The sequence below is a fragment of the Oryctolagus cuniculus genome, chromosome 1, assembly GCF_051225735.1.
Source record: "Oryctolagus cuniculus isolate XC-2025 breed Fujian yellow rabbit chromosome 1, ASM5122573v1, whole genome shotgun sequence".
Lineage (NCBI taxonomy): Eukaryota > Metazoa > Chordata > Mammalia > Lagomorpha > Leporidae > Oryctolagus > Oryctolagus cuniculus.
In genome coordinates this window covers 113,875,945-113,896,574 of record NC_142867.1, presented here as the reverse complement: position 1 = coordinate 113,896,574, position 20,630 = coordinate 113,875,945, and the positions used below count along the sequence as shown (strand labels likewise).

The following is a 20,630-nucleotide window of genomic DNA, read 5'->3' as shown; positions in this document are numbered from 1 at the left end:
CTCGGGCGCTGAGCGACAGCGCGGCCAGCCAATCAGGGGCCGGCCGCATAAGCTGATATGACGGCGGATCGCGCGACTCGGCTGGGCCAGGCCCTGCGTGGTCACGTGAGTGCCGCGCGCCCCGGCACGCCCCCTCGGTGCTCCCTGACGAAAGAGAGGGCGGGAACCCGACCGCGGGAGGATGGAGCGTCAAGGTTCGTGTGTGCGGATTAGTTTGCTCGCAGTGAAACCGGCGCAGGCGTCTGTTGCTCAGGGTTGTACTCAGCAGGTTTACGTTACGTTATTTGTGCGCACAGTCCTACAAAATGATGCTCTACCTGGAGAGAAATGACGCTCTACCTTGGCATCACCTGAAAAGTGCGTGGCGGCGGCATTTTCCCACGCGAGTGAGGGAGACGCAAATAAAAGATTTGGGTTGCTAATATTTTTCTACCCCGGGCGTCCCTTTTGTATGGAGCGCTGACTGGCCAGAAGCTGGCTAAACCGGTTGATTGGATGTTTAAATGGTGCTGGGAAGAGGGTAAGAGCAGACAGCTTCGCACAGTAGAGTTGTTCGGGAGCAACATGACAACGAATTCGGTTTAAAGGCCAAATTGGTTTCTTATTGGCGTTTTGTGAGAACAGAAGTTCCAGTTTTCACAGCTGCTTTCCTTATAAAGGACTTACTTGTCGGGCCCAATTGGGTAACTCGGCCCCTTCAGATAGTTTGCTGTGGATTTTTTCATATTTTGAGGGTGGGGAAAACTGGTCCATTTCAGAGTTCAGTTTGATTAGGGCCCTTAGCACAAGTGACTCCATTCTGGTTTGATCTGGTCTGCTAGGGCTTAAGACCCCAAATGGCCTTCCATAAATTTCATTTTTCATAAAGATTTGTTTATTTATTTGAAAGGCAGAGTTACCGAGAGAGGGGGAGACACAGAGAGAGGTCATCCATCCTCTGGTTCACTCTCCAAATGGCGGCAACAGCCAGAGCTGGGCTGCGCCAAAGCCAGTGCCAGGAGCTTTATCCTGGTCTCCAACAGGGGTACAGGGAGAGGCCAAGTATTTAGGTCATCTTCTTCCTTTTTCTCAGGCATTAGCAGAGAGCTGGATCAGAATTGGAGCACCCAGGACTGGAACGAGCACCCAAAGGGGAAGCCAGTATCACAGCTTAACCTGCCACTCCGCAATGACAGACCCCTCTAAATTTCATCTAACAAGGTAAAGTCAGTGTCTGCAGTATAAGCAGTAGTATCTGTGGGTTCCTAGAGGCGTGCTTTAGTGTGCAGGTGTTTCGATTCCATTTTTTGTGGTCCTTAGGTTTTCTAAACATGGATTACACAGTCACAATGATAAAGCAGACTTTCTGGGAGCTTCCAGTGGAGTGACTCAAAGTGTGGTTGTCATCGGCCTCTGGGAATTTATTAGCATTGTGAATTCTTTGACATTACCCCAGAACTTCTGTATTAGAAATTCTGGGAGACCTCACAGTCTGTTTTAATAAGTCCCACAATGATTCTGATGTTTGGTAAAAGTTTGAGAGCCATTGCTCTAGTAGACTTGACTGATAAGAACATCTGATTCGTCATTCAATTTTGTTCCCTCCCAAGTGACAAATGGGAAGTACTGGGGCATGGGAGGTGACTTAAGTTTGTCAAAGATAATTTCTATTTCCTGGTAGAGCTACCTGAAGTAAAACAATGTAAGGAGAAGTTATTAGGTTCCTGTTGTTAGAGCCTCCTATGTGAGTATTGTGTTAAACTATAGGTTCCTTCTATGAGAGTATTGTGCTAAAAAGAGGCTGCTTGCCTCTTTTCTTTCTATTCCTCCTCATTTTTCTTTTGTTTAAAGATCTATTTTATTTTATTTGAAAGTCAGAGTGAGAGAGAGAGAGAAAGAGATCTTCCATCTTCTGGTTTACTTCCCAAATGGCCACAATAGCCTTAGCTTGGCTGAGTCGAAGTCATGAGCACCATCCAGGCCTCCCACATGGGTTGCAAGGACCCAGCACCTGGGCTGCTTTCCCAGGCACATTAGCAAGGAGCTAGATTGGAAGCTGAGCAGCCCAAACTGGCATATTGATATGGATAGAGCATGGAGTCTGATCCATAAATATTTTCTTCCCATTGTTTTGGGGAGCCATTGTTTTGGACTGAGTTCCTGCACTAGGCCTGAGCAAACCAAACCAAACTAAAATGGAGTCACTGATGCTAAGTGCTATGTAATCAAACTGAAACATAAAAGCAAATAGATTCTAGACTAAATTTTCTTGAAACAATTTACAGCAACCAATTGAAAAGCTTAAGTTAGTAAAATAATGATTTCTCTTTTGCTTAATGTTTACAAGAAAAGTAAACCAAAGCAGCCTGAACTTAACCAGTCTGCTTTTGTCTATTGAATTGTCTCTTTGTTCCCATGTTATAAAAATGAACTGTTTTGTCTTGCCCAGTGGAGCATTCACTCTGTTTTTACAGAATGAAATGTTGCCAGATTCTAGAACTCCAAATAAAAGTCAATTAAATCTTTAAATGTAACTTGTACTTTTATCTTTTGATAATTCCTCTACTTGAATTAATTTCATAGTGGCTTAAGATAATGCTTGGAACTCCCATATCCCATATCAGCATCTGGTTCAAGTTCCAGCTCCATTTCTGATTCAGTTTCCTGATAATGCACACAACACTGGGAGGCAGTGGGTGAGGGTTCAAGTACTTGGGTCCCTGCTGCCCACGTGGAAGACCTGGATTGAGTTCCAGGTTGCTGGCTTCAGGCTGGATCAACCCTGGCTGTTGAGAGCATTTGAGGAGTTAAACAAGTAGATGGAATATCTCCCTGTCTCTATCTCTCTGCCTTTCAAATAAAATGAAAACATGAAAAAAATTTAAAACACACAGAGACAGTTCTCTTGGAGTTTGGAAAGTGTGACCACAGTGAGCCTTGGTTTCTGCATGGTGATAATTGCCTGCGGTCAGCTGTCCCTTTAAGATGGCGTAGGCCTTGCCATTCAGTAGACCCTAGTTCATTGTTATCTTCCCAGCCTAGCTGGATTATACCATTTCCCTGGTAACTGTAGACATTTGAGTGAGTATTTTCCGACCCAGCATCTTGATATTTGGGGGGAGAAACCACTTCACTTTTTAAATAAATGATAATGTGAAAAATAAATCATGTAAGTGATATTAAGAAAAAAATAACATGATCCAATCTACCTTTGCAAAGACTTTTCTGGTAGTTAAACTTTGTGTTTATATGGGATACTGGGTTACATAAAGTACTGTAGGTGAATTTTTTTAGAAATTATTCAGATGGAATAAGTAAAAATAATTTTAACAAAATTTTTGAGTATTTACTGTGTACAATACATTGTACTAAATACTGGAAATAAAAAGGAGTGTTAAAATAATGGCAAAGCCATGGCTCACAACCTCAAAGAGCTTATGGCCTATACATGAACTGAGCATGTATGAATGACTGTGTCATTTATTACAAGGATAGGCAATAAACAATGACTGGTAGTAGAGGCTGGGAACACAGACAAAGTGGCTATTAATTCTAATGGAAGAAATCAGGAAAGAATGTTGTTTTATCTAATGGCGTGCCTTGAATGAATACTTTATATTTTCCTTGAGCATGGAAGGTGATCAAAGAAAGCATTTATTGAGTGAATGAAAGCTCCAAAGTGAAATGCTATAAACAAGTTTCAAATATAATTTCCTGGGGCCAGCGCTGTGGCATAGCAGGTAAAGCTGCTGCCTGAAGTGCACTTCAGGCACTAGTTTCAGAGTTGGCTGCTCCACTTCCAATCCAGCTCTCTGCTGTGGCCTGGGAAAGCAGTATAAGATGGCTCAAGTCCTTGGGCCACTGCATCTACATGGGAGACCTGGAAGAAGCTCCTGGCTCCTGGCTTCGGATCGGTCCAGCTCCCACCATTGCAGCCACGTGGGGAGTGAACTAGTGGATGGAAGACTTCTTTTTCTCTGTCTCTGCCTCTGCCTCTCTGTAACTCTGCCTTTCAAATAAATAAATCTTTATATAATATCCTGATTAGCTAGAATTTTATTGTTGAATATGTTCTAGTTGTAATAAGTAGTCTTTTATTCTTAGGGGCTTCAAAGTTTCCAAGGTATGAAAATGTGAAATCTGTTCCTGGTAAACTTCTAAGAACAGTCATTTAAAAATTTTTTTAAAAGATTTATTTATTTATTTGAAAGTCAGAGTTACACAGCAATAAAGAGAGGCAGAGAGAGAGAGAGAGAGAGAGAGAGAGAGAGAGACAGAGAGAGATATCTTCCATCTGCTGGTTCACTCCCCAATTGACCGCAATGACCAGAGCTGTGCCAATCTGAAGCCAGGAGCCAGGAGCTTCTTCCAGGTCTCCCATGTGGATGCAGGGGCCTAAGGACCTGGGCCATCTACTACTGCTTTCCCAAGCCATAAGCAGGGAGCTAGATCGGAAGATGAGCAGCCGGGACTAGAACCAGCGCCCATGTGGGATGCCGGCACTTTAGGCCAGGGTTTTAACCTGCTGCACCACAGTGCCACTCCAAAATTTTTTATTTATTTAATTGAAAGGCAGAGAGATAGAGATAGAGACAGAGACACAGACACAGACAAGGATATTCCATCCACTGGTTTATTCCTCCTACCCCAAAACAGGCAGAACATTTTTTAAAAATCAATTTAAAATGTATTAATAGCACACCCTTAGTGCAGCATGTCTGTGTTTCTCCTTCCAGGCACATAGATCAGGGTAATTTATTCACTGTTTGCAAGGCTTTGTATAGACAGCCAGTGCCAAGGAACTCAAACATAAGCCACAACGCCCACCTCTCCTTGTCTGATTGGACCATAAACATGGAAATAAGCCATTCAGTTTACTGACTAAATAATTGTGAAATTAAAATAAACCCAAGCACTGTTCTATGCACAGGAGATGTATTGGTGATCAAAAGACATAAAGCCTCTGTCTTCATAAAGTTTTTATACTGGATAGGAGTTTGGAGCAGTTGTTGACACAATCCCATATCAGAATGCCTGGGCCAAGTCCAGGCTACTCTGCACCCAGTCCAGCTTCCTGCTAATGTACAACCTGTGTGGCAACAGAAGACAATTGAAGCATTTGGGTCCCTGTCATCCACATGGGAGACCTGAACACAGTTCCTGGCTTATGGGCTTCAGTCTGGCCCAGCCCTGGCTTTGCAGAAATGTAGGGAGTGAACCAGCAAATGGAATCTCTCTCTCTCTCTCTCTCGGCCTTTCAATTAAAGTGAAAATAGAGATTTGTAAAAATAAAGCTTTTATACTAGTGAGGAGGTATAAAATAAGTAAATAGATATATAGCACAATATATAGGGATATATACAGGGATAAGGACAATGAAGAAAACAAAACAGGATGAGGGGATCAAAACTGATGGGGCTGCTGCTTCAGACAGCATTGGTCAGACTCAGCTTCTCTACGAGGACCACATTGACTGAGAAAATTCTAAGATTTACAATCTAAATGTTTTAAAATGAAAGACTTCCCTTAAATGTGTCAATAATTTACCAGCCCATGTCATTACATGGCATTATATCATACTAAGAGCACTAAGTAGTACAGTAAGAGCACTAAGTAAGAGCACTAAGAGCATTGTGGTACAGCCAGTTAAGCCTCTGCTTATGACACAGGCATCCCCTATCAGGATCCTACCTGCTCTGCTTCTAATTCAACCTCCAGCTAATGGGCCTGGGAAGGCAGCAGAAGATGGTCTGGGTACTTGGGCCTCTGCCACCCATTTGGGAGATCCAGATGAAGTTCCTGGATCCTGCCGTTGGCCTGGTTCAGTTCTGGCTGTTGTGGTCGTTTGGGGAGAGAACCAATGGTTGGAAGATCTCTCTATCTCTGTTTCTCCCTCTCTCTCTGTCACTCTGCATTTCAAATAAATAAAATATTTTAAAAACTGACAACAAAATTTCTTATTTCTAAAAATTTTTATTTGTGCATATTTAGGGGCAATGTGTGAAGATCAAATCCAATCACATAGCATTTCCGTCTCCTTAAGTTATTAAAAAATGTTTTTTGATTGACACCTGATAGTTATATTGTCTATAAGAAGACTGTAGCTTCTGAAGTTAGGCAATGTAGGCATTTCGTTTGTTATTTCATCCATAATTTATCAACTCATGTTCATTATGTGACATTGTTCTGTTCTAAGAAACTAAGCCCTAAGCTGTTTAGGGTCTGCGTGTTTGTGATGAATTTGTAGGGCTACTGGCTCACAGTACCTGCTTATAGCACAAATTTATTCTTTAAGACAAAATATAGATATACAAGTGTCCAAAAGCAGATCACAGGAAGAGAAAGTTTATTCCTCAACCTGGCCCCCTGGCTTAGGTTTCAGTTTGTAGTATGGTCCTGAGATCATATATCCCTGAGAAAATTAGATGACAGTTAAGGACTCTGGCCCCAGAGAAGTGCATGTATATAACCACCTACCACTTAACTAACGTTCTCCATCCTCTTTCTGAAATATGCCAACTGATCCTAGGAGACACTGGAAGCTAGCAGCTGGTAGCTGTCCCTTGGTTCACCCCTGCGTGCCTGCTGCCACCAGCTGAGTAGAATGTTTACCACTTTATTTTATTATGTTTGTTCCCAGATGATTGATTTACATGTTTCTACTCATAATTGTGTGGTTTATTTACATCAATTGATATGTGACTCTGTAAAGAAAAATGATTACTTTTTTATGAAAACCAAAGAAGAATGCTTTAGAAAAAGTGAATAAAGGTGAGTGCTGATAAAAACAGTTGTTGGGTTAGGTATAGGCAAAGTGGTAATATAAGACAAGAGAGGGAATGGGCTGGTGTTGTGGCAGAGCAGGTTAAGCTGCCACCTGCAATGCTGTCACCCCATATCAGAGTGACATTCAAGTCCTGGCTGCTCTGCTTCTGATACAGCTCCCTGCTGATGTGCCTGGGAAAGAAAGCAGCAGAAGATGATGCAAGTTCTTGGGCCCCGGCACTCATGGGAAAAACCCAGATGAAATCCCTGGCTCCTGGCTTGGGCCCAACTGTTGTGACCATTTGGGGAGTGAACCAGTGGATGTGAAATCGGAGGAGACCCCTAAATTTTACCCTGGAATGTGGCCCCTTAAAGTTCCATAGAAATGCTATCGGGGGTGCCACATGCGCTACCGGAATTTGGGGTGCTTTACGATTTCACCATGGGCTTACTACTAAATCCCCGATATTAATAAGCCCGAGAGGGTTCTTGCCTAATATTTAGAGAAGAATTCTAAATACCGACACAGATTAATGAGGCAGCATGGTACGTTTTAAGCTTTTATTTAGTGAGAAAGATGCATAGGAGAGTGAGAGCTTTATTTAAGAGAGAGAGGTAATTAGGGGTTCATACCAAACACCAGGAACCAGCCACGTGGAAGAGCATCTAGGCCAGGAAGCCTAGAGCACATGGCTCAAAGGCCATGCACCCTGGAGGCGCAGGGCTACAGCAAGCCCCTTCCTAGCAAGAGGCCAGGGGAAAAGAGCTGGCCAGGCCACACTGTGGCCCAGGTTTTAACCCACTTCCAAAGGGGAGTGGTTAATTAACCTGATTGGCTGTTGGGCACCCAGGTGTGGCCAGGTAGGGGAATAAGGCCACACAGGGGCATGGCAAAGGCATCAGCTAGGGGCATGAGGTCACACAGGGGCGTGGCGAAGGCGTGGTCTTCCAGTTCACAAATCTGATCAATTTTTTTTTTTTTGGACAGGCAGAGTGGACAGTGAGAGAGAGAGACAGAGAGAAAGGTCTTCCTTTGCCGTTGGTTCACCCTCCAATGGCCGCCGCGGCTGGTGTGCTGCAGCCGGCAAGGCGCGCTGCAGCCGGTGCACCGCGCTGATCCGAAGGCAGGAGCCAGATGCTTCTCCAAATCTGATCAGTTTTAACCTGTATGCCTGCCTACTTCAGATGGAAGTTCTCTCTCTTTCTCCCTCTCTGTGTGTCACTCTGCCTTTCAAATACATAAAATCAATCTTTATAATAATAATAGTAATAAAAGACTAGAGAAATCTTTTAAAAACCCTAAATGGAGTAAGGTTCTGCATTCAATTTGTTTGCAGAAACATTTATTTTGTTCCTGGTTTTTGAGTAAAATGAAACTAGCACCAAGGCAAAGCACTAGGGGTGTGATTTGCATAAAAAGGCCACCCAGAACTCCAATAAGAGGAGCTGTTTCTTTTAAGACCCTAATGGCTGGGTAATGAATATTTGGCCAGGAGCCAGGAGATTCTTCCAGGTATCCCACATGGGTGCAGGGGCCCAAAGACTTGGGCCATCTTCCACTGCTTTCCCAGGCCACACAGAGAGCTAGATCGGAAGTGGAGCAGCCGAGACCTGAACTGGTGCCCATATGGGATGCCGGCACTGCAGGCGGCGGCTTTGCCCGCTATGCCACAGTGCTGGTCCCAACTTCTGTGTCTTAACTGGAGACATAGGAAGAAGGGTTTGAAGTGTGCAGAGACCTCTTTTAAAGCCTCCATCTGAAAACTCACACATTACCTCTCATATTCTATTAGGACCACTCAGCCACATGGTCACACCTTTACCGTTGTCTTTATTCTGGTCATTTGTTTGTTCAGCTGAAAATCGGGGTTTCTATTACTATAATACTTACCTAATGCTTTCTAACAAATTACTCAAAAAATAGTGACTTACAATAACATTTAATTAATAAATAAACATTTGCAAAGTCTCAGTTTCTGTGGGCCAGGAATTTGTGTGAAGCTTTATTGAGTGCTCTGGCTCTAGATCTTTCAGAAGACCCCAGTCAAGGTGATAACTAGGGCTGTGGGCATCTCAAGGCTCTTTCTGGGCAGGATCCATTCCCACGCTTGCTCATTTGGCTGTTGGCAGCCACCATGTCTTTGTTGGCCATTACCAGAGAAATTGGTTCCTTGCCATGTGGGCCTCCCAATAGGACTGCTCACAACATGGCCACTGGTTTCCCTTAGACTAATTGTTTTTTTTTTTTTTTTTTTATTTTTTAAATAGTTTGAGAAGGAGTGATAGTAGGTGTTCTTTAATGTTTGGAAGAGTTTACCTGCAAATCCATGGGTTCCTGGGCATTTCCAGGAAGTTTTTAATTACTGCCTCAGTATCTGCTCTTGGTATTGGTTTGTTCAGGTTTTCTGTTTCTTCATGGTTCTTTCTTGGTAGGTTGCATGTTTCTGAGAATGTTTTCATTTCTACTACGTTATTCAGTTTGTTGGCATATAGTAGTTCATAGTTGTCTCTTAGGATCCTTTATATTTCTGTGGTATCAATTGTGACATTTACTTTTTCATTCATAATTTCATTTGAGCTCTCTCTTTTTTCTTAGTTAATATAGTTAAAGATTTGTCAACTTGTTTTATCTTTTGAAGAAAAAAAACTTGTTCTTAGTTTGGTTGATTTGTTTCATTATCTTCCTAGTCTATATTGCCATGATTTCTGCTCAGATCTTCATTTCCTTGCTTGTAAAGCATAGGGAACATAAATAACTTTCTGAAGGGCATACAACTTAAGAGGTTGCTGTGTTCTGAATGTCTGCGGCATCTATAGAATCATATGTTGAAACCTAATCAGCAATGTGATGCTATCAAGAGGTGAGGCCCTTGTGAATAGGATTAATGATCCTGTAGATGAGACAACAGAGAGCTGCCTTGCCCCTTTCTGCTGTGTGAGGACACAGCAAAAAGAGAGCCATGGAACAGAAAGCAGGCCTTCACCAGACAGCACATCTACTGGCACCTGACCCTAGACTCTACAACTTTGAGAGATGAATTTGTTATTTGTAAGCCACCTAGTCTATGGTGTTTTCTTGTAATACTCTAAATGGACTAAGATGTAGGTGGAGCCCAAATTGTGAGTCTTTCCTATCTAGCTGCTGAGTAGGTTGGCCCTCTGTATGAGTGTTGGGCCCTGTTCCCCCTCATCTGAAGCCACTGCCCTTCCCACTCTACCCCTGCAGCCCACATACTCCCCTCAGACCCCCACTCCCACCCCCACCGAGGACTGTGAAAGTTGTCAGAATCAAAATGGAATAACTTTCGTTAATCCCTAACCAAAATCCAAATAAGTAAACAAAAGAGGCTGGGAGGCTGTGATGATGAGGATCTCACTCATGTATGCCTGATAATAAGAATCTTTCATAAATGACTCTGTCAGAACCACAACCTTGCATCAACAATACTTCTGCAAGGGCATTTGCCCAACAATTGTTTGTTCACCCTGAGCCTGCAGTCCTTTTGGCCAAGAATTAATGTTTCTAAGTGTCTTATATAATCATAATTTCACTTTTTTCCCTTAAGATTTATTTTTTTTATTTGAAAATCAGAGCCACAGAGGAGAGGCAGAGGCAGAGCAGAGGCAGCGAGAGAGAGAGAGAGAGAGAGAGAGAGAGAAATCCTCCATCCACTGGTTCACTCCCCAAATGGCTGCAACCACCAGGCTGGACCAAGCAGAACTTAGGAGCCTGGAGCTCCATCCATGTCTTCTACATGGGTGCAGGGGCCCAAGAACTTGGGCCATCTTCCATTGCCTTCCAAGGCACATTAGCAGGGAGCTTGATCAGAAGTAGATATGGGATCCCAGTGTTGCAGTCAGCAGCCTAACCTCTGCCAGCCCCAGAGAACACAATCTGACTGCAGTACAGGGACAACTGAAAAGCACACTGTGCCATTTAAAAAAACTTCTTAGACTATTTTAGACTAGCAAAGATATAACTGCATATTTAAAAATACAAATAGGGGCTGGTGTTGTTGGCACAGCAATGATGCTGGCATCCCATATGAGCGCCAGTTCAAGTCCCAGCTGCTCTGCTTCTGACCCAGCTTCCTGCTGATGCACCTCAGAAGGCATGGAAGTTGGCCCAAGTACTTGGGTTCCTGCCACCTGCAGGAGTGACCTCTAAGGAGTTCCAGGTTCCTGGCCCAGACCTCACTGGAGAGTGAGCCAGTGGATGGAAAATTTCTCTCTCTCTCTCTCTCTCTCTCTCTGTGTGTGTGCCACTCTGCCTTTCAAATAAATAAATAACATTTTAAAAAGATTTATGTGTTTGAGAGGCAGAGTGACAGACAGACAGAGGGAGAGACAGAGAGGGAGGTTCATTCCACTGGTTCATTCCCCAAATGGCTGCAATGGCCGGAGCTGGGCCAATCTGAAGCTAGGAGCCAGGAGCTTCTTCCAGGTCTCCCATGTGGGTGGAGACCCAAGCATTTGGGACATCTTCCACTGCTTTTCGAGGCCATTAGCAGGGAGCTGGATTAGAAGTGGAGCAGCTGAGACTTGAACCATAGACCATATGGGATGTAGGCATGGCAGGTGGATGCTTAACCTACTACGTCACAGTGCCAGCCCCAATAAATTTTAAAAACATAAGTAATACATAATAACTTACACAGGAAACACAAAACACAGTACCCACCTCCTCATCAGGCTCTGCGGAGGCAATTGTTCTTTACCATTCTATCTCTATAATCTCTCTATAATTTGCCCTTTATTTCAGCTTCTCTCAAATATTTTTCTTTCTTCTTATAAAATGTTTGACTCAGGGCCTGCATTGTGCAGTAATGGGTAAAGCTGTGCCTGCAACATCGGCATCTCATATGGGCACTGATTTGATTCCTGGCTGCTCCACTTCTGATCTAGTTCCCTGCTAATGGGCTGAGAAAAGCAGAAGATGACCCAAGTGCTTGGGCCCCTGCACTCACATGAGAGACCCAGAAGAGGCTCCTGGCTTCAGCCTGGCCCAGTTCCGGCCTGTGCAGCCACTTGGGGAGTGAATCAGTGGATGGAAGATCAATTCTCTCTCTCTCTCTCTGAATCCTCTCTCTGTAACTGTGATCTTGAAATAAATAGATAAATAAATAAATCTTTAAAAAAAGTTTGACTCCTACATATGTAAATTACCAGGTACAATGTGATGTTTCAGCATATGTATGCATTATGTAATGATCAAATTAGAATGATTAGCATATGCTTCACCTCAAACGTTTGTCTCTTTGTAGTAGGAGTATTGAGAATGCTCTTCTATTTTGAAATATACAGTGCATCATCATTAATTGTAGTCAATCCATTGTACACTAGAACGTTAGAGTAACCTCTAAGGAGTTCCAGGCCCTCTGATCTACCTGTGACATTATACCCACTGACTAATCTTTCTTCTCATTCTCCCTATTTCCTCCTCCTTCCGCTTATTGTTCTATTCCCAATTTCTTTAACATCAGCTTTATTTGAGATTCCACATATGGTGAAAATATGTGGTATTTGTCTTACTACGCCTAACATGCCTGTTGGGTTCATCCATTCTATTTAAAATGACCGGATTTCAACTTTTTAAGGCCTGAATAGTATCCTACAATAGAGATCTCACACATTAAGTATATAATATCACATTTTATTTATCAGTTCATCTGTTTATTTCATATTTTGGCTGTTGTGAATAGAGCTGCAATAAACTTGGGAGTGCAGATATCTCCTCAACAGACTGAGAGGATTGTAGGATTGCTGTATCATGGTTTATCTCTATTTATTTTTTAAAATAAAGAATGCTAAACAATTTCATACCAGTAACTTCAGCAACTTATATGAAATGCACCTGAGTTTTCAAAATCACAATTTCAGAAAAGTGACATGGGAAGAAAAAAATTGAATATCCTCATGTGAATTTTAGAAATTGAATTCATTTTTAGAATGTTCCTCCAGAGATAACTACACATCTAGATAGTTTCAATGGTGAATCTATTAAATATTTAAGGAAGAAATAATTGCACAGTAATATATTTTTCTAGAAAACAGAGAAGGAACAAATGCTTTTCACCTTAATTTAAGAGATAAGGGCTAGCACTGTGATGTGGCAAGTTAAGCCTCCACCTGTCTGTGGTGCCAAAATTCCATATGGGCAATGATTCGTGTCCTGCCTGCTCCTCTTCTGATCTAGCTCTCTGCTTATGGCCTGGCAAAGCAGTGGAAGATGGCTAAATCCCTGGGCTCCTGCACCCACGTGGGAGACCCAGAAGAAGCTCTTGGCCCCTGGCTTTGGATTGACCCAGCTCCAGCCATTGTGGCCATTTGGGAAGTGAACCAATGGATAAAAGACTTCTCTTTCTGTGTCTGTAAGTCTGCCTCTCAAATAAATAAATAAATCTTTAAAAAACATGAAGAAAAAAAAAGAAGAAAAAGAGACCATCATAGTCCTGATATAAAAATTTAATGAGTTTAATGAGTACAAGAAAATTAACTTATAGAACTATAGTAATAATTCATTTAAGTGACAAAACCTTAACAAAATATGTAGCAAATAAATATAGAAAAAGGTAAAACTAAAATGAGTAATTAGATTTTTTTTTCTTCCCTCTTGTGCATCTGGTCTACTGCTGAGACTTGTACTTTTGCATGTTTTCATGTTGTGGTTTACAATTTCTTGTCTTAAACATTTCTTATAGGACTGATCTGATGGCAACAAATTCCTTCAGTTATTTTCTTGTCATGGAGAAAGTGCTTATTTCTCCTTTGTTTCTGAGGAGTAGCTTTGCTGGGTATAGTGTTCTTGGCTGGCACTTTTTTTTTTTTTTCCAGTATTTCATGTTGTTCTCTCCTGTCCTATAAGTTTTCTGCTGAGAAGTCTGGATGTTAATCTAATGGGTATTTCCGTGTAAGTGACTTGACACTTTCCTCTTGCTGTTTTTAGAATTCTTTTTCTTGTTTATTTGACAGTTGGCCTATAATGTGCCTCAGAGAGGATCTTCTGTGGTTGAAGTGATCAGTGGTCCTTTGGACGTCCTGAAGCTGAATGTTGGTATCTTTTCCAAGACTAAGTAAGTTTCTCTATGCCTTTTGCTTTATTTTCTCTTTCTAGCATACCCATATATCTGAATGCTTGCTCACTTAGTTGTACCGAGAATTCTCAGTGACTTCCTCTTTCTTTCTTCTTCTCCTCCTCCGCTTCCTCCTTTCTCTTCTTTGCCTCTTCCTTCTTTTCCCCCTCTTCCTCCTCCTCCTCCTTCACCTCCTCCCCTCTTCTTCCTCCTCCTTCTTCTCCTCCACCTCTTCCTTCTCCCCCTCTTCCTCCTTCTCCTCTTCCTTCTTCTCCTTCTCCTCCTCCTTCTCCTTCAACTCATTTCAAAAGACCTTGTGCTTCTTGTGCCCCTCCACTGGTTGTCGAGCATCTGTTGGGTCAGTTGCTTCCATCAATGTAATGGGGTGGCTTTCATAGCCAAAAGACATTTTGCTGGCAGTGTCTTGGTGTTGATTGGATATGCTGTGTTGCCTCTGGTTCCAGGTGGATGCTTTAGTGTAGTGTCTGTTTAGCTTCTTCAGCTGTAATCAACATTTTCAATGTCTGCAGGTGTCTCAGTGGCCTAGGCTGCAGGGGCTGTGTGGTTGCTTCACAAGTTAGATGTGCCTCACTTTGGCATAGCAGGTTACTGGCAACTCTGTGTGTGGTGCACATACCTGCAGGTGTGGGCCTTCTTAAGTTTTTGTGAGTTGTGTGAGTGCAGGACAACCTGTGGGCCCAGTGAGTGTAGTGTAACATGTCTGGTAGTGGAACAGGGCACCTGTCAGTATGTGAGTGGTGCTCAGGTAGCTTCACAGGTCCCCAGGGGGCTGACCTGCTTAGGGAGACCATTCCAACTGCCTCCCAGGGCAGAAGGTGAGTGGGAAAGACTGAGCATCTGTTCTCAGTGCCTCGGTGTACTCAGCTTTGGAGAACAGGCTGCTCAACTGCTTCTTGGGGCCACAGGAGGATGGGCAGGGCCACCCTGTTGCTTCCTGGGGTGCCTCGAGGGGCTGAGCCACGGAGGAAAGGCTGCTTGGATGCTTCCCAGGGTCATAAGTAGGTGGGCAGGGCCATTCGTTCACTCCCTAGGCCTCTGTTGACTGAGCTGCTCTGGGCTGGATATATATTTGGTTCCTATGGGTGTATAAATGGGATCACCCAGCCATTTCTGGGGCAGCAGGAGTATTAGAAGGGTTGTCCAGCTGTTTTCTGGGGGCCTCTGCAGGCTGAATCACTCATTGTGTGCCATCCAAGTTCTTCCTGGAGCCATGGGAGGTGAGGCAGGGCCCAGCTGACTCATAGATCCAGACCTGCAGAACTGTTGGGAGAGGCTTCTTCACAATACCCCAGTGATTGGAGTCTCAAGATGGCTCCACACAACAAGAATCTGGGGGAGTAGGTTGCAACAAGGACTCAATTCTTTTCTCCAGGGCAATGCAGAGGTATGGTAATCCAGCAGCTCCCCAGACAGGTTCGAGATCTCTCTGAGGGCTCCAGGATCTTCAGCAATGAAAACCTCATGTGTCCATGTGTGAATGGGAACTGCAAGGGTCCTCTTGATGAACTTTTTCCCATTGAGCCATATCCTTCTTAGTTCAAGGTTTATCTCAAAATACAGAACAGTAGGTACTCAGTTCCTTTCTTTTTTTTTTTTTTTTTTTTTTTTTTGACAGGCAGAGTGGACAGTGAGAGAGAGTGACAGAGAGAAAGGTCTTCCTTTGCCGTTGGTTCACCCTCCAATGGCCGCCGCTGCAGCCGGCGCACCGCGCTGATCCGATGGCAGGAGCCAGGATCCAGGTGCTTTTCCTGGTCTCCCATGGGGTGCAGGGCCCAAGCACCTGGGCCATCCTCCACTGCACTCCCTGGCCATAGCAGAGAGCTGGCATGGAAGAGGGGCAACCGGGACAGAATCCGGCGCCCCGACCGGGACTAGAACCCGGTGTGCCGGCGCCGCAAGGTGGAGGATTAGCCTATTGAGCCACGGCGCCGGCTTCAGTTCCTTTCTTTATGAGGATTTTTTTTGAGGATATTTTTTATCTCCTTACTCTACAGGATCTAATCCTGTGTTCACTTTCTTGGTGCACTTCTCAGTGAGTGGAGTCTTCCTCCAAGCTGTGCTGCCCAAGGTTGAGGGAGAGGGTGGTAGAGGCAATCCCTTACAACTTGGTTAACACAGTTCCAGAGGTTCAGTTCACAGGTGCTGGCTTGGACAGTGGGGCTCTGCCTGGTACTGAGTTTCACCATGGCAGGCCTGGTACTAATGGCTGGACTTAATTCCCTCTCCCCCCACTAAGAGGAAGGCCCCATGCAGCTTGGTGCTGGGGCATGGGTGACACAGGCAACTCTTTCCTTCCTGCTCTCTTTGCTTGCTACTATACTAAAACTATGCACTATGGCCTCTCATCTGGCATCCCCAGCTCTTGTAAAGGTAGACTGGCATGTGGATAGCTATTCTAATTGGTGGCTCTGTGGGGAGACAATCAGTGGAGGATCATAGTTGCCCTCTTGCTCCACCTCTGCTATTTACTTCTGTTAAAACAAACAAAAAAATCATACCTGCTGTGCTGCTGGGTATCTCTATGCTTTTTCACTTTGGAGCTCTGAGGTTAGGAGTCTGGGCAAGGAGCAGTACTCTTACAAAAAGCTGGTGATATAACTCCTTTAGCAGAATGCAGAGGTGTTCACATACACATATAGGGCACACCCATAAATCTCCAGAAATAACTGTGTGTGGGACCAGTAGGTCAAGGAATGATTAGTCTGTGACATTTGAGCTATTAATGTTGATGTGTTGTTATTCACAATCATGGACTGGTGGGGCCTGGGAAAATTTGGGTTGCAAATTCAAAATATTGGCAAAAATGGGACAGGAGCACATAGAAGATATTGATTTACTCTGCTAAGGGAGTCAGAGAAACTTCATCGCCCATGCTAAGGCAGAGGAAAAATGGGAGTTCACCAGGGCCAAGTGATAGGACTAGAAGGTGGAGGAAATTGCCTATGCAATGGATGACAAAAGAGAGAGTGGAGTGTGTTTTGTGATGTGATAAGGATACTATATAAAGTTAAAGTTAGAAATCATTTTATAAACTAGGCACAAGGATAAATTATTTCTATTGGATTTCTTTGAGACCTGGGATGAATTTCTCCATGGAGGAACTTAATTTGCTTCAGCCAGCCTTCTGGGGATACTTCTAGTCCAGGATCACTGTCATTTAAATTTTCATTTTGAGGTTTTTAATGCCAGAACATGGCAAGAGCTGTAATTTCAGTAAAAGCTGACTTCCAGTTCTAATCTGTCAGTGATTTTTCTTCCTTTGCTTTGTACCAATATTTGAATTCCTTTACTTATTTGGTTTTATAGTACCCTGGGGTCATGAACATTCTTTATTTATTCTGGATATATCATTTGTCACTTGTTTATATTACAGACATATTCTCTCAAACTACAGCTTACATTTTCTTTGTCTTAATGACATATGTTCATATATACCTTTTGTTAACTTATTCCTATGTATTTGATTTTTAATGCTACTTAAAATGATATGATTCTTAATTTTAATGTACTCAGATTATTACTGTCTTATATTTAGTGCTCTTTGGATCCTGTTTAAGCAGTGTTTGCTTGCCCCAGATTCACAGACATGTTATATTACCTTCTAAACAATTTGTCTTCTTTTTGTGTTATTATTATTATTTTTCTTAAAAAAGGTGAAGAAGGGCACTATGTAATGATTCAGGGATCAATCCAACAGGAAGATATCGCTATAATAAATATATGTGCGCCCAACTCAGGGTACCTCGCTATTTAAAAGAAATGTTAATGGACCTAAAGGGAGACATAGACTCCAACACAGTAGTAATGGGAGACTTAAATACCCCACTTTTAGCAATGGACAGATGAACCAGATAGAAAATTAGCAAGGAAACAACAGTTAATCAACACTATAGACCAAATGGACCTGATGGTTATCTATGGAACCTTTCACCCCACATTGGCAGAATACACATCCTTCTCATCAATGCATGGAACATTCCCTAGGATAGACCATATGATAGGCCACAAAACAAGTCTCAGAAAATTCAAAAAAACTGAAATCATTTTATGCATATTCTCAGATCACAATGGAATGAAGCTGGAAATCAACAACCCAAAAATCTTTAGAACATATGCAAGCACATGGAGACTGAGCAACATGCTCCGTAAAGAACAGTGGTTCACAGAAGAAATCAAAAGAGAAATCAAAAAATTTCTGGAAACAAATGAAAATGACAGTACATCACATAAAAACCTATGGGATACATACAGCCAAAGCAGTATTAAGAAGGACGTTTATAGTAATTAGTGCCTTCCATGAAGAAACTGAAAGGTTCCAAATAAATGAGCATCAGTGCATTTCAATGACAAACCAAACCCAAAGCTAGTAAGAGGAAAGAAGTAATTAAAATTAGAGAAGAAATAAACAAAATTGAAACAAAAAATCAGTGAAATGAAAAGCTGTTTTTCTTTAGAAAAAAATAAGCAAAAAAAGGGGAAAGACCAAAATCAGTAAAATCAGAGGTGAAAAAGGAAATATAATAACAGATACCACAGAAATAAAAAGCATCATCAGAAAGTATTACAGAAAGCTGTATGCCAACAAATTAGGAAACCTAGAAGAATGGATAGATTCCTAGAAATATGCAATCTACCAAAATTAAATCATGAAGATATAGAAAACCTAAACAAACCAATAACCAAGATGAAGATTGAATTAGTAATAAAGACTCTCCTAACAAAGAAAAGCCCAGGACTAGACAGCTTTACTTCTAAATTCTACCAGACCTCTAAAGAAAAACTGATTTCAATGCTTCTCAAGCTATTCAAAACAATTGAAAAGGAAGGAATCTTCTCAAACTCCTTCTATGAAGCCTGCACCATCTTAATACCTAATCCTGGAAAAGATGCAACAGAGAAATAGAACTATAGACCAATATCCTTGATCCTTGATGAACATAGATGTAAAAATCCTCAACAAAATATTAGCTAATCGAATCCAACAACACATCAGAAAGATCATTCACCCTGACCAAGTGGGGTTTATCCCTGGTATGCAAGGATGGGTCAACATTCACAAATCAATCAATGTGATACACCATGTTAATAAACTGAAAAACCAAAATCATATGATTATCTCAATAGATGCAGAGAAAGCATTTGATAAAATATAACAACCTTTCATGATAAAAACCTTAAGCAAAATGGGTATAGAAGGAACATTCCTCAACACAATCAAGGCAATATATGACAGACACACAGCAAACATCTTATTAAACAGGGAAAAGCTGGCAACATTCTCCCTAAGATCCAGAACCAGACAAAGATGGTCATTATCACCGTTTCTATTGAATATAGTCCTGGAAGTTTTAGCTAGAGCCATTAGGAAAAAAATAAAATAAAAAAAAATCAAAGGGTTACAAATTAGAAAAGAAGAAGTCAAACCATCCTTATTTGCAGATGACATGATCCTATATGTAGGGGATGCAAAAGACTCCACTGAGAGACTGATAAAAGAGTTTGGTAAAGTGGCAGGATATAATCAACACAGAAAAATCAAAAGCCATTATATATACAGACAATGTCACAGCTGAGAAAGAACTTTTAAGATCAGTACCATTCACACCTTTCCAAAAAGAATCAAATACCTTGGAATAAATTTAACTGAGGATGTCTAAGATCTCTACGATGAAAATTAACGAACACTAAAGAAAGAAATAGAAGATATTAAAAATGGAAAAATCTTCCATGTTCATAGATTGGAAGAATAAATGTCATCAAAATGTCCATACTACCAAAAGCAATTTACAAATTCAACGTGATCCTAATCAAAATGCCAAGGACATTCTTCGCAAATCTAGAGAAAACTATGCTGAAATTCATATGGAAACACAGGAGACTCCAAATAGCTAAAGTAGTCTTACACAGCAAAAACAAAGCTGGAGGCATCACAATACCTGATTTCAAGACATACTACAGGGCTGTTATAATCAGAACAGCCTGGTACTGGTGCAAAACAGATTTATAGTCCAATGGAACAGAATAGAAACTCCAGAAATCAATCCATGCATCTATAGTCAACTTATCTTTGATAAAGGAGCTAAAATCAATCTGTGGAGCAGGGACAGTCTCTTTAACAAAGAGTGCTGGAAAAACTGGATCTCCATATACGGAAGTATGAAATTAGACTCCTACCTTACACCTTAAACAAAAATCCACTCAAAATGGATTAAGGACCTAACTCTATGACCCAATACCATCAAATTATTAGAGAACATGGGGGAAACTCTACAAGACGTTGGCATAGTCAAAGACTTCTTGGAAAAGACCCCAGGAGCACAGGCAATCAAAGCCAAAACTGACAAATGGGATTATATCAAGCTGAGAAGCTTCTGCACTGCAAAAGAAACACTCAGCAAAATGAAGAGGCAACTGACAGAATGGGAGAAATAATTTGCAAACTATGCAACTGATAAAGGATTAATAACCAAAATATATAAAGAGCCCAAGAAATTCAACAAGAACAAAGCAAACAACCTGGTTAAAAAGTGGGCTAAGGACTTAAACAGGCATTTTTCAACAGAGGAAATTCAAATGGCCAACAGACACTTGAAAAAATGCTCAAGAGCACTAGTCATCAGGGAAATGAAAAAACAAAAAAAAAAAAGAAACAAGAAACAGGGGCTGCACCATGGCTCAATAGGCTAATCCTCTGCCTGTGGCACTGGCACCCCAGGTTCTAGTCCTGGTCGGGGCACCGGATTCTGTCCCGGTTGCTCCTCTTCCAGTCCAGCTCTCTGCTGTGGCCCGGGA

At 42.1% G+C, this 20,630-nt stretch overlaps 1 long non-coding RNA gene across 4 annotated transcripts in view; it reads left to right on the top strand.

Annotated features, from left to right (window-relative positions):
- The first annotated feature begins 49 nt into the window (after window positions 1-49).
- Window positions 50-20,630, top strand: part of LOC103349194 (uncharacterized) — a 124,950-nt gene continuing 104,369 nt past the window's right edge. For 3 of the 4 annotated variants that reach the window (XR_016221282.1, XR_016221283.1, XR_016221286.1), the window contains exons 1-3: window positions 50-194; window positions 1,073-1,200; window positions 13,717-13,817. This is a non-coding gene — a long non-coding RNA (uncharacterized LOC103349194). Of the gene's footprint in view, window positions 358-1,072; window positions 1,201-13,716; window positions 13,818-20,630 lie in introns of all 4 variants that reach the window. The other variant, XR_016221289.1, reaches the window with a different exon arrangement.